Raw genomic sequence first — 17,401 nt, 5'->3', positions numbered from 1 at the left:
GCAGCCCGTGGAGAGAAGCCCATGCAGGAGCAGGGGCTCTGGGGGGAGCTGCCGCCCACCCGTGGGGGACCCGTGCTGGAGCAGCTTGCTCCTGGGGGATGGACCCCGTGGTATGGAGCCATGTGGGAGCAGTTCTTGGAGAGCTGCTGCCTGTGGGCAGCCCATGCAGGCTCAGTTCAGGAAGGACGACATCCCGTGGGAGGCACCCCACATGAAGCAGAGGCAGAGAGTGACCATGAAGGAGTGGAGGAGACAAAGTGTTAGGCACTGACTGCAGCCCCCATTTCCCATTCCCCTATGCCTCTCAGGGGGAGGATGTAGAAGAGGGTAGATAATGGGGGGAAGGTGTTTTTCTCTCACTGCACTGTAGGCTAAGCCCACGATTCTTCAATCCTTTCTCTCTCCCTGACACTGAAATTCGACTGAATTTCCTCTACATTGACATCACTTCTCTGCATTCATTCCCTCATGTGAGACCACTTTTTTACCATTTGTCTTCTGGGATATAAGCACAGGAGTAATGATCCCATGAGGTAAGGTTGATCTGAGTTACATTGCACTATCCATGTTGTGGTTGTGACTGAGGAATTTTGTCCAATGGAACTTCTACAGGGAAGTCAGTGAGCACACAGATAAAAAGAAGCCAGGCCAGGTGATGTATTTAATCTTCAAAAAGACTACAATGAGGTTCCATATCAAGATCATTAGAAAAACTGATTTCCCTTGGGACTGCAAGAAAAGTTATTTTAAACTGAAATCTCATCAAATGCCTAGACTTAATGGTCCTTTTTCAGAACTCAGAAATCGTACAGGTAGGCTCCAACAGGGATCAGTGTTAGTGCTGGTTTTATTCAACAAGGACCAAGGAGACTGCTCAAAGGTGAACAGTGGCTAACAAGGGGACAGAGAAACTTCAGTATGTAAGGTATGCTGTAGTAGTGAATTTGGAAACACTAATTTACTCTGTGCCTGCAGGTGCCGAACTCAGAGCTGATAGTTATAGCTCAGGAAAGAGACCTTGGAGTCATAAATGGCTTGTTTCTAAAGGCATCTTCTCTGTGCAGTAACCATCTTTAACCATGATCATGAAATTTAACATTCAATGACTTCATGCTAAGATAATGTTTGTGACAGAGCTTTATCATCAATATCTTGTGGAAATTTTACCATTGTTTTACTACTGGTTGCATGAATCCTTCAGCATCTGCCTCCAAAACTCAAAATCACTTTAGCAACCCATTTTTTCTCTTCACATATTGCAGAGTAACTCATTCTGTATTCTGATTTTATTGGTCATCAGGAGGCTCACAGAGCCTTCTGCTCCTGAGCTTTCTTTGTCTGCTGAGCCCATACACATTCAAAAGTTTGTAATTCTCTGTTGGGAATAAGTTAAAGCAAAGAGAATGTATTTTTATCTATCTATCTATCTATCTATCTATCTATCTATCTATCTATCTATTTATTTTGAGATAGGCCTCTACCCTTACCCCCCTGTGTACACCCATTTGCAGTGCATGTCTCCTCAGCAAAGAGAACTTCAGACTCCTCTGGCTTGTGAACAAATGTTGCAATGTAGCAACTAAAAACTTTATTCTCTTTACCCTTGTTTTTCTAGTATCTTTCCTTTTGTGTGATGTGCAGCATTGGAATATATATTGCATTTGTCATAATAGCTTCTTTCATTGTTTTGTTTGAACACCCAACAACAACAACAAAAACAACAAAAGGGTGATTTGATTGTTAGTGTTAGGTCAGAGGTTGGACTAGGTGATCTTGGAGGTCTCTTCCAACCTACATGATTCTGTGTGATTGTGTGTGTGTTTTTTTTTTTTGGTTGATTTAAGCTCTGGGAATTCTCTTAGCTGTCTGTAACTAGAGAGAAGGGGCATTCTTCCTATCCATTTACTAAAAGCTTGTTTACCACTGGAGTAGAGTGCAACAAATGAATCTCCTTGTACACAAAGATTTAATTTGCTTTTTTGTTAGGTATTTTGGGGATTTCTGGTTCTATGTTCTCAACTTTCTCAGCAGTAAATTGTATGCAAGCTGTAAGTCTTGCTGCTTAGCACCACTCACTTGTACTCAAAACTGCTAGAAGTTGCATCTGAACAGGGATTTCAGAATTAGGCAGGCACATAAGAAAATATAATTTAGCTATGCTTTAAGCTACAAATGTTTTAAGTTTGCCAATAGCATGCACTGGAAAGAGTACTAAGCATCTTTTAGCTATAGCCTTTTCTTTTTACATTGCTTACAACTCATCCTTGAAGGTGAGGATAATTCCATCTTACTGCATCCTAGGCTCTTCTAGGCTAACAACACATTGAAAAGGTACTCATATCTTTACCTCTAGAAAAGCAGGATTTGAGGACAAATATATCTGGACCATATGGTACATGTGCTTCCTTATGATTAGCATTTAATTTCTGTAGAAATGTTGGTGGTTCAATGCTTGCAAAGAACATAATCATATGTGCTGATAGCTGTAAGTCCACAGGGTCTGCCAGCTTTTAATGAGACTGCAGAGTTCTCTGTCACTGTTTGGTCTACAAATTTTAGCTCATGCAACTGATACTTTTTGCATTTCTGAATTTTCCACATGGGGACTAACTAGTGATTATTTGGATCCTTTCCTGCTCTTTTTGTCTCACTGTCTGCCCTTTTCCTGAACTGTACAACTCTCTTTAACAAATCTAATATGATTCATGGTACATGAGCCAAAGAGAAAAATTACCCATCTTCTTAAAGTGAGCAAAAAGTAGATTGTATACTATACAGATAACACCAGAAAGATGATCAACATAGAAGTGTGTGTTTTCTTTTTCTAATGACATTTAATATGGGTATATTTTCATGTTTTCATTTCAGTAAAATTTCCCATGGCAATATCGTACTTGCACCAGGAGTGTCTCATAGTTAATTCCAATTTCAGAAAAGCTCATCGGCATGTTCCTCAATATTAATAGGTAAATAATCTAGGATTCTTTAAAAGTTTAAAATTAAGCATAGTTTAATCATAGTTTAAAGATTGCTGTACTATGGAAACCATGGATCTACATTTTCAGATTCCTATTCAGAAACTTGGATTTTGGATGCTTATATGGACATTGTAGAATGTCTTTGTTGGAAAATGATTCCTCCCATACTTTTCTAAGAAAGCAGGGCCAACATTTTAAAGTTATATATCAAATTGTACAAGGGTGAAATGGGATTATAATTCATTTTTGCCACAGCTGGAAGTAAATCTTGAGAAGAGCACAAAAAATGCAGATGAAATAAAAAAAAAAAAAAAAAAAGCTTCCTGCCTGTTTTTCCTTTCTGTGGTGAAATTCTCTGTGGTGTCTTGGATCGCTGTTCACCCTCTGACTTATATAGGCTAGGCACTATCCACTTTTGAAAGGCTTTGTTTTACAATCCATAGTCTGCAGTAATCAAAAAAGCACAGCCTTCTGGAATGAGGAAGGTTCAATCAAGTCCATGCCTTTTTGTAGTTGTTCTTGGTGGTCATTTAGCAAATATATATACAGACAGGCTACAGAATATTTACAGAAGGAGAAACTGGTAATTGCAAGTATTTGCTTAAGTAAGCATGATTCTCATCTAGCCAGGACACAGGAATGTATATCACGCAACCCCAATTTCACACCTTAGAAATATATGAACACTGCATATTCTACATGCTGATCAAGACCTTGCAGAATAATGAATGCTGTTTTTTTTTTTTTTTTTTTTTTTTTTTTTTAATAATAAATACATTTGACAAAGTCAGTTTGTTCAGAAACAATCTGTGAACAGATAGGTATGTTCAGTGGATATGATTTTTGTTATAAATTATTAACCTATGACTAGTAATTAGCTTCCAAACATGGAATTCTGATGTGAGCCTTTTGCAAGGAGTTCTGAGTGAATAGCTTCTACCTCCCAGATACTGGAAATGTCCACTAGCAGATCAGTCATTGCTGGTCAGGACTCGATTTAGTATGGAAAAATCATGATTTAATTGCAAAGGGAGCTTTGTGAAGTATTTTACATAAAGCACTTTTTACTCAGGCTACTTTCCTTTCACCCACTGTGAAATCAAGAATAACAGAGGAAGTTGGACAAGCTGATGATCAAAGTTTAAATGTCGCTCGCAGCATCTCATAGACCTCAATTTGAATTCTACCCAGTGTGATCTGTGACATTCCTATTGTCTTAAGGAAGCTTTGAAAGAAAAGGGAAAAAGAGTTTTTTTTTTTTTTTTTTTTTTTTTTTTAGGAAAAAAAGGAATTAAAATGTAAATTTAAAAAAGAAAAGAACTGAAGATTTTCTTCTTCTGCTCTGCTGCTGATTGCAATGACGTTACTTGAAGATAAGCACTTGTATAGTTGTCCTCCTGAATTTAAGGTGCTCATGCAGTTGTTGATACTGCAGTTCCTCTGCGTGTCAACATTTTTCTCATAGGTATCCAGACAATTCCCCTTTGAGGTGAAAAAGTGTTATTCTCTACTTTTTAGATACGAGGAACAAACAGTGAGAGAGGCAGAATTTTATGTGTCCAGTAAGGTCTGAATTTATTTCACCTATTTTAGGTACTTAACTGAAGAACTGAAACTAATAATGCAATTACCTTTCTGTAGAAATGTAAAGTTTTGGGTAGCCACTCCTCTCATGTCCCTGTGTACTTTAATTGCCTACGCTTAGGCAAAGTCACACGGACAAACTGATGGAGCAAGGACCTTCTGAGTGTTTCTCCAGCTCTCATCTCTGAGCTTCCTTCCTCACTGGTCAAGTGTTTTCTTATTATTATTTCAAAAAGGGGACTATGTGGTGGTGTTAGATGATTATTTGAGTGCATACAGACTGATATTCATTTGGACTGTGGGGTTACAGCTAAAATTGCCATAACATTTCCTGTTATTGCAGGCAGTGTGACTGAAAGGCTGTCAACCAAAGGGACAGGAAATAAATTTATTCCTCTACAGCTACTGTGTCGCACTTGTGGGCAACGTGGTGGAACGCGCATTGCTGCATCTGTGGTGCATTGCTGCACCACCTCTGTGGACAGGAGGAACACTCCAAGCACTCCCACTGCCAGACATCTCAATGCACATTTTTCTGGAGTACTCGGTTAGCTCAAACATTCCTGAAGGCACACAGTTTACACAGGAGCTGTTTTACCTAGTTACAGCCCTCTGAGTTTTGATAATCTGTAAGATTTCATGTCTGAGAAACAAACCTTGCTCCCTGGGCTGAAATGAATAGCTCTGCTGACTTCAAGAAGAGTATTGGTTGCCATGAAGCAAGCAGAATTTGGCTCTTTCTGCTATCAGTGATAAAATATCAGTGAAATTACTTAAATGAGAAATTACTTAAATTTGCAGTAATATTGATGATATGTAGGTTCAATCATCCTTGAAATATTTTGACACTAGCCCTCAGAGCACAATACAGGTATGTGTTGTTTTCCTTATTAAAAAAAAAAAAAAAGCTCAAGCTCTCATGTTGTAAATATTGAATTATCATTAATATATTAGCACAGAGAACTTAAGCCCTAAGACCTTCAGTGTCTTTGCTGAAGTCAGCAGCTTCATCCAGAGCCTATCATTGGTGTCTCTTGTGTAAATCCTTTGAAGTTAGTACTACTCTGAAGTGAGAAAAAGATTTTAAAGGGGAAAACAGTATATATTCAACTGGCAGATGAGTTCTTCTGCTGGGAAGAGGTGGGACCAGAATAGGTGCCTATATGGTAGACAACACAGAACTACAGACTGTTGTCAAGGGCTGATCACCAGCTTGTATCACTGCATGCAGCTTCATTGGTGTTGGTGGATCTACACAGGTTTCCACTGGCTGGGAGACTGCACCTTTCTAGCTCCGGTCTCATTTGAGCCACTCCCAGTACAACTTCACCAAAGATGCCCCAGCAATACAGAGATAAATATCTTAATTCTCCTAACCAGTACAGAGGTGTCTGGAGCCTGGTCGTGGTCCTGGCTGGTCAAAGCCCAGTCTGAGAGAGGGCAGGAGAGGGGATGGTCCTGGCTGGTCAAAGCTCAGTCTGAGAGAGGGCAGGAGAGGGGATGCATGCAAGGAGTTTTTATGTATGGCCCAAGTACCAAAAACATCACTGCAGCTTCCAACACCAACTGCAAAAGTTCCTCTGCACTGACAGTGCTGAGGTAATAGTTTGAGCTGCAAGCATTGCCTTCATTGTTCATCTTCATAAAATTCTCAATATTTTGCAAAGTAACATTGACCCAGGCTGAAAAAAAAAGAAAAAAAATCCCTTCCCAAATAAAAATACCAATCCAACCCAAGCAACCCTAAGCCAAACAACAACAAACAAAACAAACAAACAAACAAAACAACAACAACAAAAAACACAAGACAATACAACTAATCTTACTTAATCAAGTAAGAATCCAGTGAAAAACATTCTCCTCATGAAACAATAAACAACTCTTCACTTTTGTGTACTAGTCTGGCAGTTGAAATTAGATGGTGTTTCTAGTGCTTGATGCAGATGAACATGGGAGTACAGGTAACCAGATTTCTTTCATGGATAGATTTTGCTTCTTAATCCTTCAGATCCACTGTGGTTACAAAGCACAGAACAAATCTGGCATTTGAAGAGGATACCAGGGGAAATATTGTTCAGTATATTACATAAACAGACAGGATACACTAACATATTAAAGACTCTGGACAACTTAGTGGAGAAAAACTCTACTCCTAATATCCTTTTCAATTTCTGTAAAAGAGGCAACAGTTTCAACTTATTTTTCTTAAAAATTGGAGTAATTGGAATTAATATATATTTTTGCTGGCCAAAGAGTTAAAAACATCATCATTTTGCCTTTTTGTTAGTACGAATTAGGCAAATAGAGCTACAGATTTTTCTTTAAGAAATGTAGGTAGTTTGTTCCATCATCAGACTTCCTGACCTATAGTCACCTCAACTTTATATAGGTTGTTTTGTCTAAATATCCCAAGAGTAACCAGTAGTTCACTAATGAGAGGGCTGCAGATAAAAACTAAGGTATCTGTGCATTTTTAATCCTTCTGCTTTTCAAATACGATGGCTGTAAGATCTGGCACTGTAGCAATGGTAACACATGATCCTGCCAGTTTTACTCAGGTAAAACTGTAAATTGAGTTCAATCCCATGAAGAAACATGAATGAATCTCTTGCAGCCAGGAGTTCTCTTGAACCAGACTGGAAAAAAAAGAGAACGGCAGACTAGACAAAACTTTTTGATGCCATTTCAGAAAGTATTATGATCAGCCAGGGATTCATTTTCATTGCTGGTTCAATTCTTTAAGCCTTGTCTAAACTATGGAAATGTACCACTCTAAGAAGTGGTTGGCCCTCCTAACATGGTAGTAAAATACCTCATGTCCATGCCTATAGGCCTGGTTTGATTTGTGGAAGTGTGCAAAAAAACAAAAAATATCCCACTGGCAGGAGCCACAGGGTAGACAAGACGTCTATGAATGTAGCTATTTTTACCACCATTTTGCTTTGCTTTGCTTTTCCAATAGATTTAATGAAAACTGTGGTTGTGGCTCCCACTAGTTTTAACACATTCAGCAGCACTGGAGTCAAAGCTGTGGAATTTTAACCAGTTGTAAATTTCCTCACTATTAACCAGAAATTCCTCAGTCTGTTCCCTGCCCCTCCCCCCCCCCCCCCCCCACACACACACAGACACACGCACACACACATTTCTGTCTCCATCTCTCTGTCTCTCCTCTCTCTCTTTCCTTTTCTGGGTCTTCTGCCCCTCCTTCATTCTCCCTTACCCATCACTCTTTCCTTTCCTTTTCGCAGCTTCTATCTTTCTCTATGTATCTATCTGTCTCTCTGTCAATACAGCTTATACTACATTTGATTTGTGCTAATCAAACCATTACTGAAGGCTTTAAAGCTGTGTGGTTTTAATGCCTGTGCAGACAGAAGTCAATCTTCACTTCATCCAGTGACTTTCCTGAAGTTTACTTCTGGCCTTTCACACACTTCAGAACTCACTGCAATGACTCAGAATTGTGAAGTGTATACAGAGAGTTACTGCCCTTGATGTACACAGGCAGTATGTGAGTGCCATCAGTGAGATGGGTGGCAGCTCCGCTTTCCCTCTGAGGGACATGTCAAATGCCTGTACAGACAGACCTGGGGGTCAGCCGAAGGGTTCTGGAAGATGTAGTTGGAGGAGCTGGGAGGTACATGGCAGTTGGTCAGAGATCTTAGCAGCAGGGCAAAAGTAGAGGGTAAGACAGCTCCAGAGGTGTATCACCACCACAACAGTCCACGCAGCCACATGTGTGTGGCTCTGCTTATGCCACTCATATGCCTTGTTCAGCTAGCAATGGTCCCTTTTACTACTGTTTGCACATAGTCAAGGTGTTGAAAAGCTTTGTGTGGCTAAGTATTGGAGAATCAGTTTCTGGTGTAGCTTTGCACTTTCCTCACATTACACAAATATTAGACGCGATACCAAAGGGGATACAGTTTTTAACCTTAACACTTCAGTGATGGATAGTAGGACTGATAGCTACACTTTCTTTCTAAGAGTATTTCATTTACATTTGGGGCTCTCAGATGACAGGTTACTATTCCACCCTACTTCAGCCTGCTTTCAATGAATGTGCACAATTGCAGCTTAGCTCCAAAAACAATTTTAAAGCTGAAAATAAATGTTTTCTTTTCTCTAGGAGGGAGAGAGAAATCCGTATGTCTAAGAACCACAGGCTGTGGCTGTCTCTTTAAATTTTCAAATCTTTACAACCAATTTACAAATGAGTACATTTCTATAACCCCTGTGAATAGCTATGTTTTTTTAATGCAAGAATCTGTTTTATTTGGACTATCTCTTTCTCTCTCTCTCTCTTTTCCCCCAAGAAAGTGCACCACATGAAGAAGGATGTGTGGGTGTTGTAAGAATGAATGATTTTCAAGCTGTAAGGATATTATGGCCTCGTGTACCCTAGGAAATGTACTTGGTGCTGACGATTGGTGTCAACAGTGACTGCAGCTGAACAGTGCTGAAAATGTTTTAAGCCCTTCTGTCCCCCAGCTCACACAGCATTCAGCAATGTTTCAGGTAGTTTGATTAAAATCCGAAGAGGCACTGATTCCACTAGCCTGGTATTAACAGCAGAGTGAGCCCTAGTGTAGACAGCTGCCTGGCTCTAGAAGCCATCAGCAGTGCTCTGTGCACTCGATGTGTCCTGAAAATGGCTTCTGAGCCAGAAAGCTGTCTACACTAAAGCGCTTACTAAATGTGCTACCCCTTTGTTCATGTCAGCATCAGAAAGGGGCAAAAATTAAAGTGAACTAGAAAAATATAAAAATATATGATTTTTTTTTAATATAAATATATGATTTTTTTTTCACCAAACAGTGATGCTCACATTCTTTGGCAAAGTTGTTTGGTGGTTTACTTTTTTCTTCATATTGTTTTCCTGATAGTTAAAGGAAAGAAAGAAAGTGACTCAAAAGATAATAAAATAAATAATTTCCTTTTTTAAGATTTTCAAATAAAATAGATTTTCAACTAAAAATTGTTCTTAACAGGAATCTTTTTAATTCTTCCCAAAAGAAAACAATTTTTTCTCTTGAACTTGGCATGTATCTACGAAAGGATAATGTGCATTGCAGTTTAATGTTATTTTCACAGGAAACAGCATGAATAATACTCTGCTACCCAACATATATACTTCTAAATGAAGCTGAAATGCAAAGCTAGCAGCTTGTGTCGCCAATAAAAAGTATAGCAGTAAGTGTCAGCACCTTGGTAAGAGAAGGACTTTTTAAGGGTCCTGCCCACCTACTGTATCTCAGCCCATAGACTGAGAAGGAGTGAAAAATCCCATGTTAGGAAACACACAGCAAGGTAAAACTTATTTATTCTGAACAAAAAAAATGTGAAATTCTTTTGAAAAATATTGAAAAAAGAATTAAAACTGAACATTTGGCCTGATGCATGGATTCAAATGCATTGTGAACAGAATCTAATTAATTTATATCTGCATAATTTAACAGATTTAATTTTACTCACTGCAGAACAGATGCAGAAAAGGGGCCTGAAACATCCTAACTCCTAAAGCAGGCTACATTAGTTTATGTCATTTGGCAGAACACTGGTAAGGTTGAGAGTAGCCTATTATACACATGGAACAAGGGAGAAACTGATACTCACAGGGAGCCTCTTTGCTCATGGGAAAGCATTTTTGCTGTGAGGTGTTATACCAGCCCCAAATGGATTCCAGTGCCAAATCAAGTCCATTCAGAGCAGCATGTTTAAGCTCTCACAGTGACAATTTCTGATTCCTTACTATGCATGGAGATGAGAGAGACCACTCATTTAAATTCATTCACCAAAGTGAGAGCAAATTTCTTCAAATTCCTTTACATAACTTTGTCCCTCTGGTGAAAACAAAAACAAATAAATACAGCAACAGGGGGGATTATATCTACTCAGCTTAAATCAAATGATGTAGCTGTTCATTACGGTTTTGCATTCAGGTTCTGGGAGATCAGAAAACAATCACTCCCTTTTCGAGCATCCTGTCAGATAAAGAGTATCAAGCTTGATTCTTTGTGCAAAAGGTTTTATTTATTTATTATTATTATTATTGTTATTGTTATTATTATTATTATTTGTTTTGTTTGTTTGTTAGGAAGCTCTTGGAGGTCTAACTGTTCAGAGAATAGACTCCATACAGCATGTTAAGCACTACACCTCTCTGTTTCACTGAAATTGTGTGTGAACCAGGTACATTTGAAAAGTATGTGGTTTATATTCTAAAATGATGCTTACCTCATTCTGTTGGTTTACTGATAATCCCCCTTCACATGCTCAAATATACTTGGTGCCCAACACTTCTCCTTTCACATGTAATAGACTGAAAGGTCATTAGTGCTGTCAGTCAGCAGTACATCTTGTTCTCTAGACCTGTGAAGCACATTGGGCTTGCTGTCTATTTCCCAGGCTTGGGAGATTCAGGAAGGATAGGTTATGGAACACAATGGAAAATTTCCTTGCATTAGCTACTAGAAAAAAGAGACACCCTGAAGGCCTTGTCTTTTTTCATTAAATTCATAAAAAGCTGTATAATTACAAAGCTTGTGCAATGCTAATTTTCTACATAACTTTCACACTTTATCAGCCCTAAAATATATCTGAAGTGGCAGCACTGATGCACAGATCAGGTGCCAGCCAGCATATCCTGCCACAGATAATGTGACCAACAGAAGCACAGTCTAGTCTGTAAAGAATTAGGAAGAAATACCTCTACTAAGAAGCAATGCTCTGGCCAGATTACTCAATGAGTGCTGACAGGAGAGGCATTAAACCTGGGCATTAACAGACTGCAAGCACTGCAGATTTGCCCCTGCTAGGCAGAAATGTGCCTTAATCATTAAATTAATGGTAAACAGAACCACCAAAAATCACATGCAACTATTAATAAACTATCTCACAAAATTACCTTTCATTAATAACCATAAACAAATCTATAAATGGTGCCCATTGGAAGGATAATGTTTTTCCCTCTCTCTGAGAACATGTGTTTGTAAACCATGTAACTGGGCCCCGAGTAATTTTGGAGTGAGTAATTTCCGAATGTGCAATTACAAATGGCTAAAGTGCAATAGCTCCCCGAAGCATCATCACAATTTCTGCAGTGAGTGTTTAATTGTAGCCAGACTTTGTAACCTTACCATGGCCTGTGTCCTTGCCATAACCCTAGGCCTAAGCTCCACTCTTCAACATATGGGAAAATTTTTCAAGCTGATTGCTCCAATCTGATTAGGGGAAGTTATGTAGCTGCCATTTATTCAGAGTCTTGTTACCACACTCTAACAGCTGCTTTGTAAAAGATTCCCATTAAGGCCATTTTCTGCCTACTCCAATTCCAGCATGCCTGTCAAAGTAATTGTGATTGTACTGATTGCTCTGATGGTGCCAGCAATGAAAAAAATTAAAAACCTCTTTGATATCAGGTTGGCAAAAAGTAACTTCAAGATAACAGTAAATTGGTTAGGAGAAAGTACTTCCTGCCTTACCCAACTTTCCTGCTCTGAATCCCTTGGTGTGTCACAGTGAATTCCTCCATGGGTGCAGGCACAGGTGTTTCTGAGACCATCTGAGAGGAGGAACTTGCAGGTGACTGCTAAAAAAACCAACAACACAAAAACAAAAAACTGTACAATTCCATCATATGGCAAATCTTTTTCTCAAGTTGTGACTGTGGCAACCTAAAAATCTTTGTTGGGTTTTTCATTCCCAACCATGTTAATGTTGAGATTGATGAGCTATGCACAGCTGAAATGTCATGCCAGTACTGCAAAGCTAGCAGAGAACAGAGGGCTTTCCTTCATGGTGATCTTTTCCAAATTGAAAGAAAAATGAAGGGAAGGGAAGGGAAGGGAAGGGAAGGGAAGGGAAGGGAAGGGAAGGGAAGGGAAGGGAAGGGAAGGGAAGGGAAGGGAAGGGAATATTATCTGTTCTGACATGAGGGTGTCTAAAAGATGAGAAAGGACTCCAGAATTGTTGCCAGTGATTTAAACCTGTCTAGAAAGCCATCATCCATGCTGGATAAAGGAATAAATTTTCTCTTATTTATTCAGATACTTTATTAAGTTCAGATGTTTCAAATAAACACATGGAGGGACTTGATCTCAGTTTCTGATGTGAATATGAAAATTATTTGGTGAATAAGACTTTAAAAAGTTCAGGCTTTTGGTTTGAAAGAGAACCTATGTAAGTGTTTGTTGAACTCCTTGGAGTTGGTTACACTTAGTTCAACGCAAATCCCTTCATCCTTTTACATTTCAATAGTGTTTCTACACTTACTGAAGCCAATGAAGATTTTATCATAGCTTGGTACTAAGAGATGCAAGATTATCAAATTTTCTACATTCTTTCTTCTAAATAAATGGGAACCAACATTAACATGATTAATGTTTGTCATATGTTTCAGTGCTTGCTACTCCATGCAGAAACTATAAGATCCAAAAGCAAGTGAAATAAAAAAACACTTTTCTTTAGAGCCATACCAGCCTTAAGAAGCTTTTGGCTGATAATGGGCAATCATTAAAATTACTTTGTATTACATATAATCCATGGATTATAGATTTTGGAATTTTGGTTTATATTACACCACTGGTTATAATGATTTGGATGAGATGGTTTTAACAGGTTTCTCCTAAAGTGAGAAAGTATTTTGGTCTTACTTTGTTTTGGACCAAAACTAAATGAATATAATGAGTGAAAATTCTCAAATCTGAATTTTACGGTCAACAAAGTGTGTTTAAGATGGGAATAGGCTTATTGAGCACCTCTGCCCGGACTGTGCATTTACAACGTAATCCCTTAATTCAATTTTAGCTTAACCACAGTCTAAGCAGGTTAACTCTGCCCACTACATTAACTATATTGTTTTAAACCTAAGGTCCTCAGATTTTACAAGAGTTAAAACGAACGTCACGTAACATTTCTCCCACAGGTGAGGAAGACAGATTTGACTGCTGAGTTATTCTAGGAATTGATAACTTTTGAGAAGTTGACCATTGGAAAAGTTCCACTCTAAGTTATGAAAACAGTGAAGGTAGGTGATTTTTTTCTCTTTAGGTGGTGAATCCAAATTCTGGGTATAGATCAGATGAAAAGATAAGAGCTAAGACATCTGAATGTTTGGTCCTGTGTTAACTAAAAAATTCTAAGTGGGGTTTCTAAATCTTTACCTAGGACTTAAGTCTACTGTAAAAGGCATCCTTGAACAAGAGAATTTTGCTTTTTGGTTAGTTATGAAAATTGTCTTCAGTACCATGAGAAGGGATCACATATGTTCTCTATTACTTCTGGCTTTCCAGGGGTCAGCAGCACTGAAGTTTATTTGGTGAGTTGTCCATGTTCCACGTTCCATGACAACTTGTCTGAAGGGGTCATGTTCTTGGACAGAGAGTATTATACTTTCAGACTATATTTGATTTGTTCCTGGTGGCTAATAAGACTTCTCAGATGTGGCTGAGCCTCACTGTGTAACATAAAATGCTTAGTTATTCCAGCAATAGATGCTGGCAGGGTGAACATAGGATCTTTCTGCCATCAGTGCAAATGAGTCGTGCTCTCCAGAATCCCATGTGTCTCATCAGCTTATCACAGCAGGTCTCTCACAGATTTACTTCTAGCTTCTTTTTGATGATGTATAGTATAGAAAAGGACAGTTTGGCATTGCAGAGGCAAGAGAAGACAGGCAAAGAATTTAATGGCATTAATATTACCTCATGATTTCTTGGCAGAAAACACTTATATGAAGTAATTTTTGGAGTTGAGGCAGTCTAAATATTTTTAGCTTGAAAATGGTAGTGGATAGATTTTTATTTCCATCCAGAGGCACAAATGGTTTAACCAAGGCAACATGTTCGACATTTATGCCCACCAATAACCTAAGGGCTCAGTTCAAAGGACAGCTAGCTGTATACATTCAGACATTAACTGTAAGAAATTTAAAGTTAGCAATTTAACTACTAAGCTTTAGATTGCTGTATTGAAAGCTTTCTTTCTAAAGACATTGACATATCCTACTACTGTAACTCTTTTCAATTTTATAAGAATGTCTCCCTCAGTTTCTATGAAAATGTTAATTTTATGATGGCTTCTTGTAGGTCTCAGTGTTTATTTTGAGTCCATTTGAGTTAACTGTTGGTTAGTCTTCCCTGGGTACCTTTGTTTTTCCTAGAATTCTGTTGATGGGATTTTTTCAAATACTTGCTTTTTCTGGGACAAGAGAGTGGGTGGCCAGGCTTCTCAATGGTGGTGAAGTAGTGGTGTAACACCTTCTGAGAGAGTGGCAAAATTGTTCAAATCCCCACTGCTTTATAAGGATTAATTTAATGGGAGCTGTCAGTGAACATCGGAGGTGTGAGAGAAGACTAGGGTGTTACAAGTGCTCTTGAAACCATGCTCTGGCTGCATACCTGCCAACATTTCAAATGTTCAAAGTGATAGACTTGGCAGATAGGCTGAGTCTGGTTCCTATGGCTGCCTGCTCCTGCAGAGCCTCCTGCCCCCTTACTCCATGCTTCGATGTGGACAGAAGTTTCTTACTCTTACTGGCTGTTTTTTCTCCCTCTCTTCTCTCCTGGATCCAAACTGGGAGTCAGCCACTCTCCATTTGGATCCTCCTGCTGCTGTTCAAAGAAACAAGTCACCACTGATCCCCTGAGCCAGGGACCTTGCTTCAGTGACTGTGTGCCTGTCATTTTAGCAACAGCAGAAATTTTACAATTACCAAAGAAGGTATTTGTAATGTATTTGTCCAAAGATCTGGAGTTGGCAGGCATATTTCTAGGTCACCAAGAGATGCAATTTAGAGAAACACACCACAGCAGTGGTAAAATGGATTACAGAGGGAATTAACTAACAAATCCGTTATTAAGTTATTTAGCAAAGAGAAGCAGTGGGTATGCTAGACATTGCAAGAAAAGCTCTTCTAGGTATGCAACAGAGTAGGATAAAAGTCAGAATTGATTTCAGATCTGAGCTCTCAGATGGAGGAAGGTCTCACAAAAAAAGTCCTGCTTTTTTTTTTTTTTTTTTAAGTAGGTAGTTTTATCTTTGATGGAGAGATTCTTGTGAATCTATAGATGCTGTATGAAATACAAAACTAGTAGGCTTGTTCACTATGTCCAATTATCTAGTCAGGATTTATACATAAGTATATACATATATACTTATATGTGTATAATACATAAATAGTACATAGTACATAATATGTACAATAGTACATAAATATATACAGAAATTCCAAGAACATCCTGGATGCACCTGATTTCCTATGTTTTCATGTTAAATGCATCTCTGCATACTCAGTAAATTCAGATCATCCAGCATGAATGTGAAATGTTAAGCACGTTTACACAGGCACATGAACACTCGTCTGGGATTTGCAAATACCCGGAAACTCAGTAGATTCAGAAAACCTGAGCAAATGGCCAAGTTCCTTCTTAGCCCCTAGAAGTTAACAGCAACATGGAAAAGCAGAGGGGTGGTATATGACTCACAGAAATGAAAATCTATGGCCAAGAGTGTTAAAGTTGGAGGGCATATACATGTATTCTACTCAAAAATAAAAAAGTCATGGAGGTTACACCTGGTCTCTGTCTATTGTGGCTGTGGCAGAAAGAAGGAAATAAGAAAGCAGAGCTCCCAAACCTCTAACCTCCAAGTATCTGAATTTCCCTCAGCATTACTCCTATTTTGACCTCATTTTAATCTAACGTCCTACCACACAAACAAACATTGGCCGGACTAGTCAGTTAATACTCTCATCAGAGGCAGTAACATTGAGGACTGCTTCTCTGGTTACTAAAAGCTAAGCTTCTCTTATTTCTGGCAGGTCATATTTTTTCCTCCCTGCACCATTGATCCAGTTAGCCCTTGGTGCGCTATGTACCCTGCCCACATGCAGTGCATTTACTTCTAGTGAAGGGTGGGTGTATGAGGGGAAAGTAGTGGAACCTTCTGAGAACCAAGTACAGAATTATCCAACCTTTTTTTTTTTTTCTTTTTTTTTTTTTTTTTTCCTTTTCTGTCCTAAGACGCTAGAGATGTAGACAGCAGAAAGAAAAAGAGGAGACATGGCATTGGAGCACAAAACAATTTAAAAAAAATATCATTCTGGGCTTAAAAATCATAGTTGTTGCCCCTTAATGGAAGACTCCCACAAAGAGAACCCAAAGGAGCCTGCAACTGCAAGAGCAGGGGTAATTGAATTTAAACAGAAGCGTGCCTGGAGAGGGCATCATAAGAAGATGGGGAAAATTAGGTGGAGCTATGAAGGCTGAGAAAAACAAAGAATAGCAGTGCTCTCCAAATCAAGTCTTCAACAAAGTGGGTAGAGTACACCTTGCTATTTGAATGAATTTGAATGCCTTTGATTGAGATTTCAGCATGGGTCACCCATTACCTCATGAATGCTCTAATAGGAACAACATGAAAGGATCCTAAAACCTCACATTTTAAAGGAAGAAGGGGAAGCTGTGTTGAAAAAAAAAAAAAAAAGCCTAGACATCAAGCTTTAAGAAGAGCTTCCAGGGTCTTAAATTCAGACCTAGATCCCCAGCATGGAGAAATTATGACAGTTAGCCGAGTATCTGTTTATGTTGCTTCCCAGATGGTTAATTTGCAGTCCTGACTTGATGAATTTTGGTGGCTCCACTCCTAACACAGGGTGTCTTGTAGCCTTTTCTGTGACAAACTCTCTCCCCTCCCGTGTAAAAGAAGGCCATAACCCTACAGAGAAAACTGCCCTCTGCTCTGACAGAAGCATGCCCATGTGCTATGTGTTTCTAATGTTAATTATTATGGTTATATTTCTCATGGCATCTTTGGTGGTTCTGCATTTAGTGCTG

The sequence above is a fragment of the Anas platyrhynchos genome, chromosome 1, assembly GCF_047663525.1.
Source record: "Anas platyrhynchos isolate ZD024472 breed Pekin duck chromosome 1, IASCAAS_PekinDuck_T2T, whole genome shotgun sequence".
Classification (NCBI taxonomy): Eukaryota; Metazoa; Chordata; class Aves; order Anseriformes; family Anatidae; genus Anas; species Anas platyrhynchos.
The sequence above is the reverse complement of the archived record's forward strand: the minus strand, read 5'-3'. Positions refer to the sequence as shown.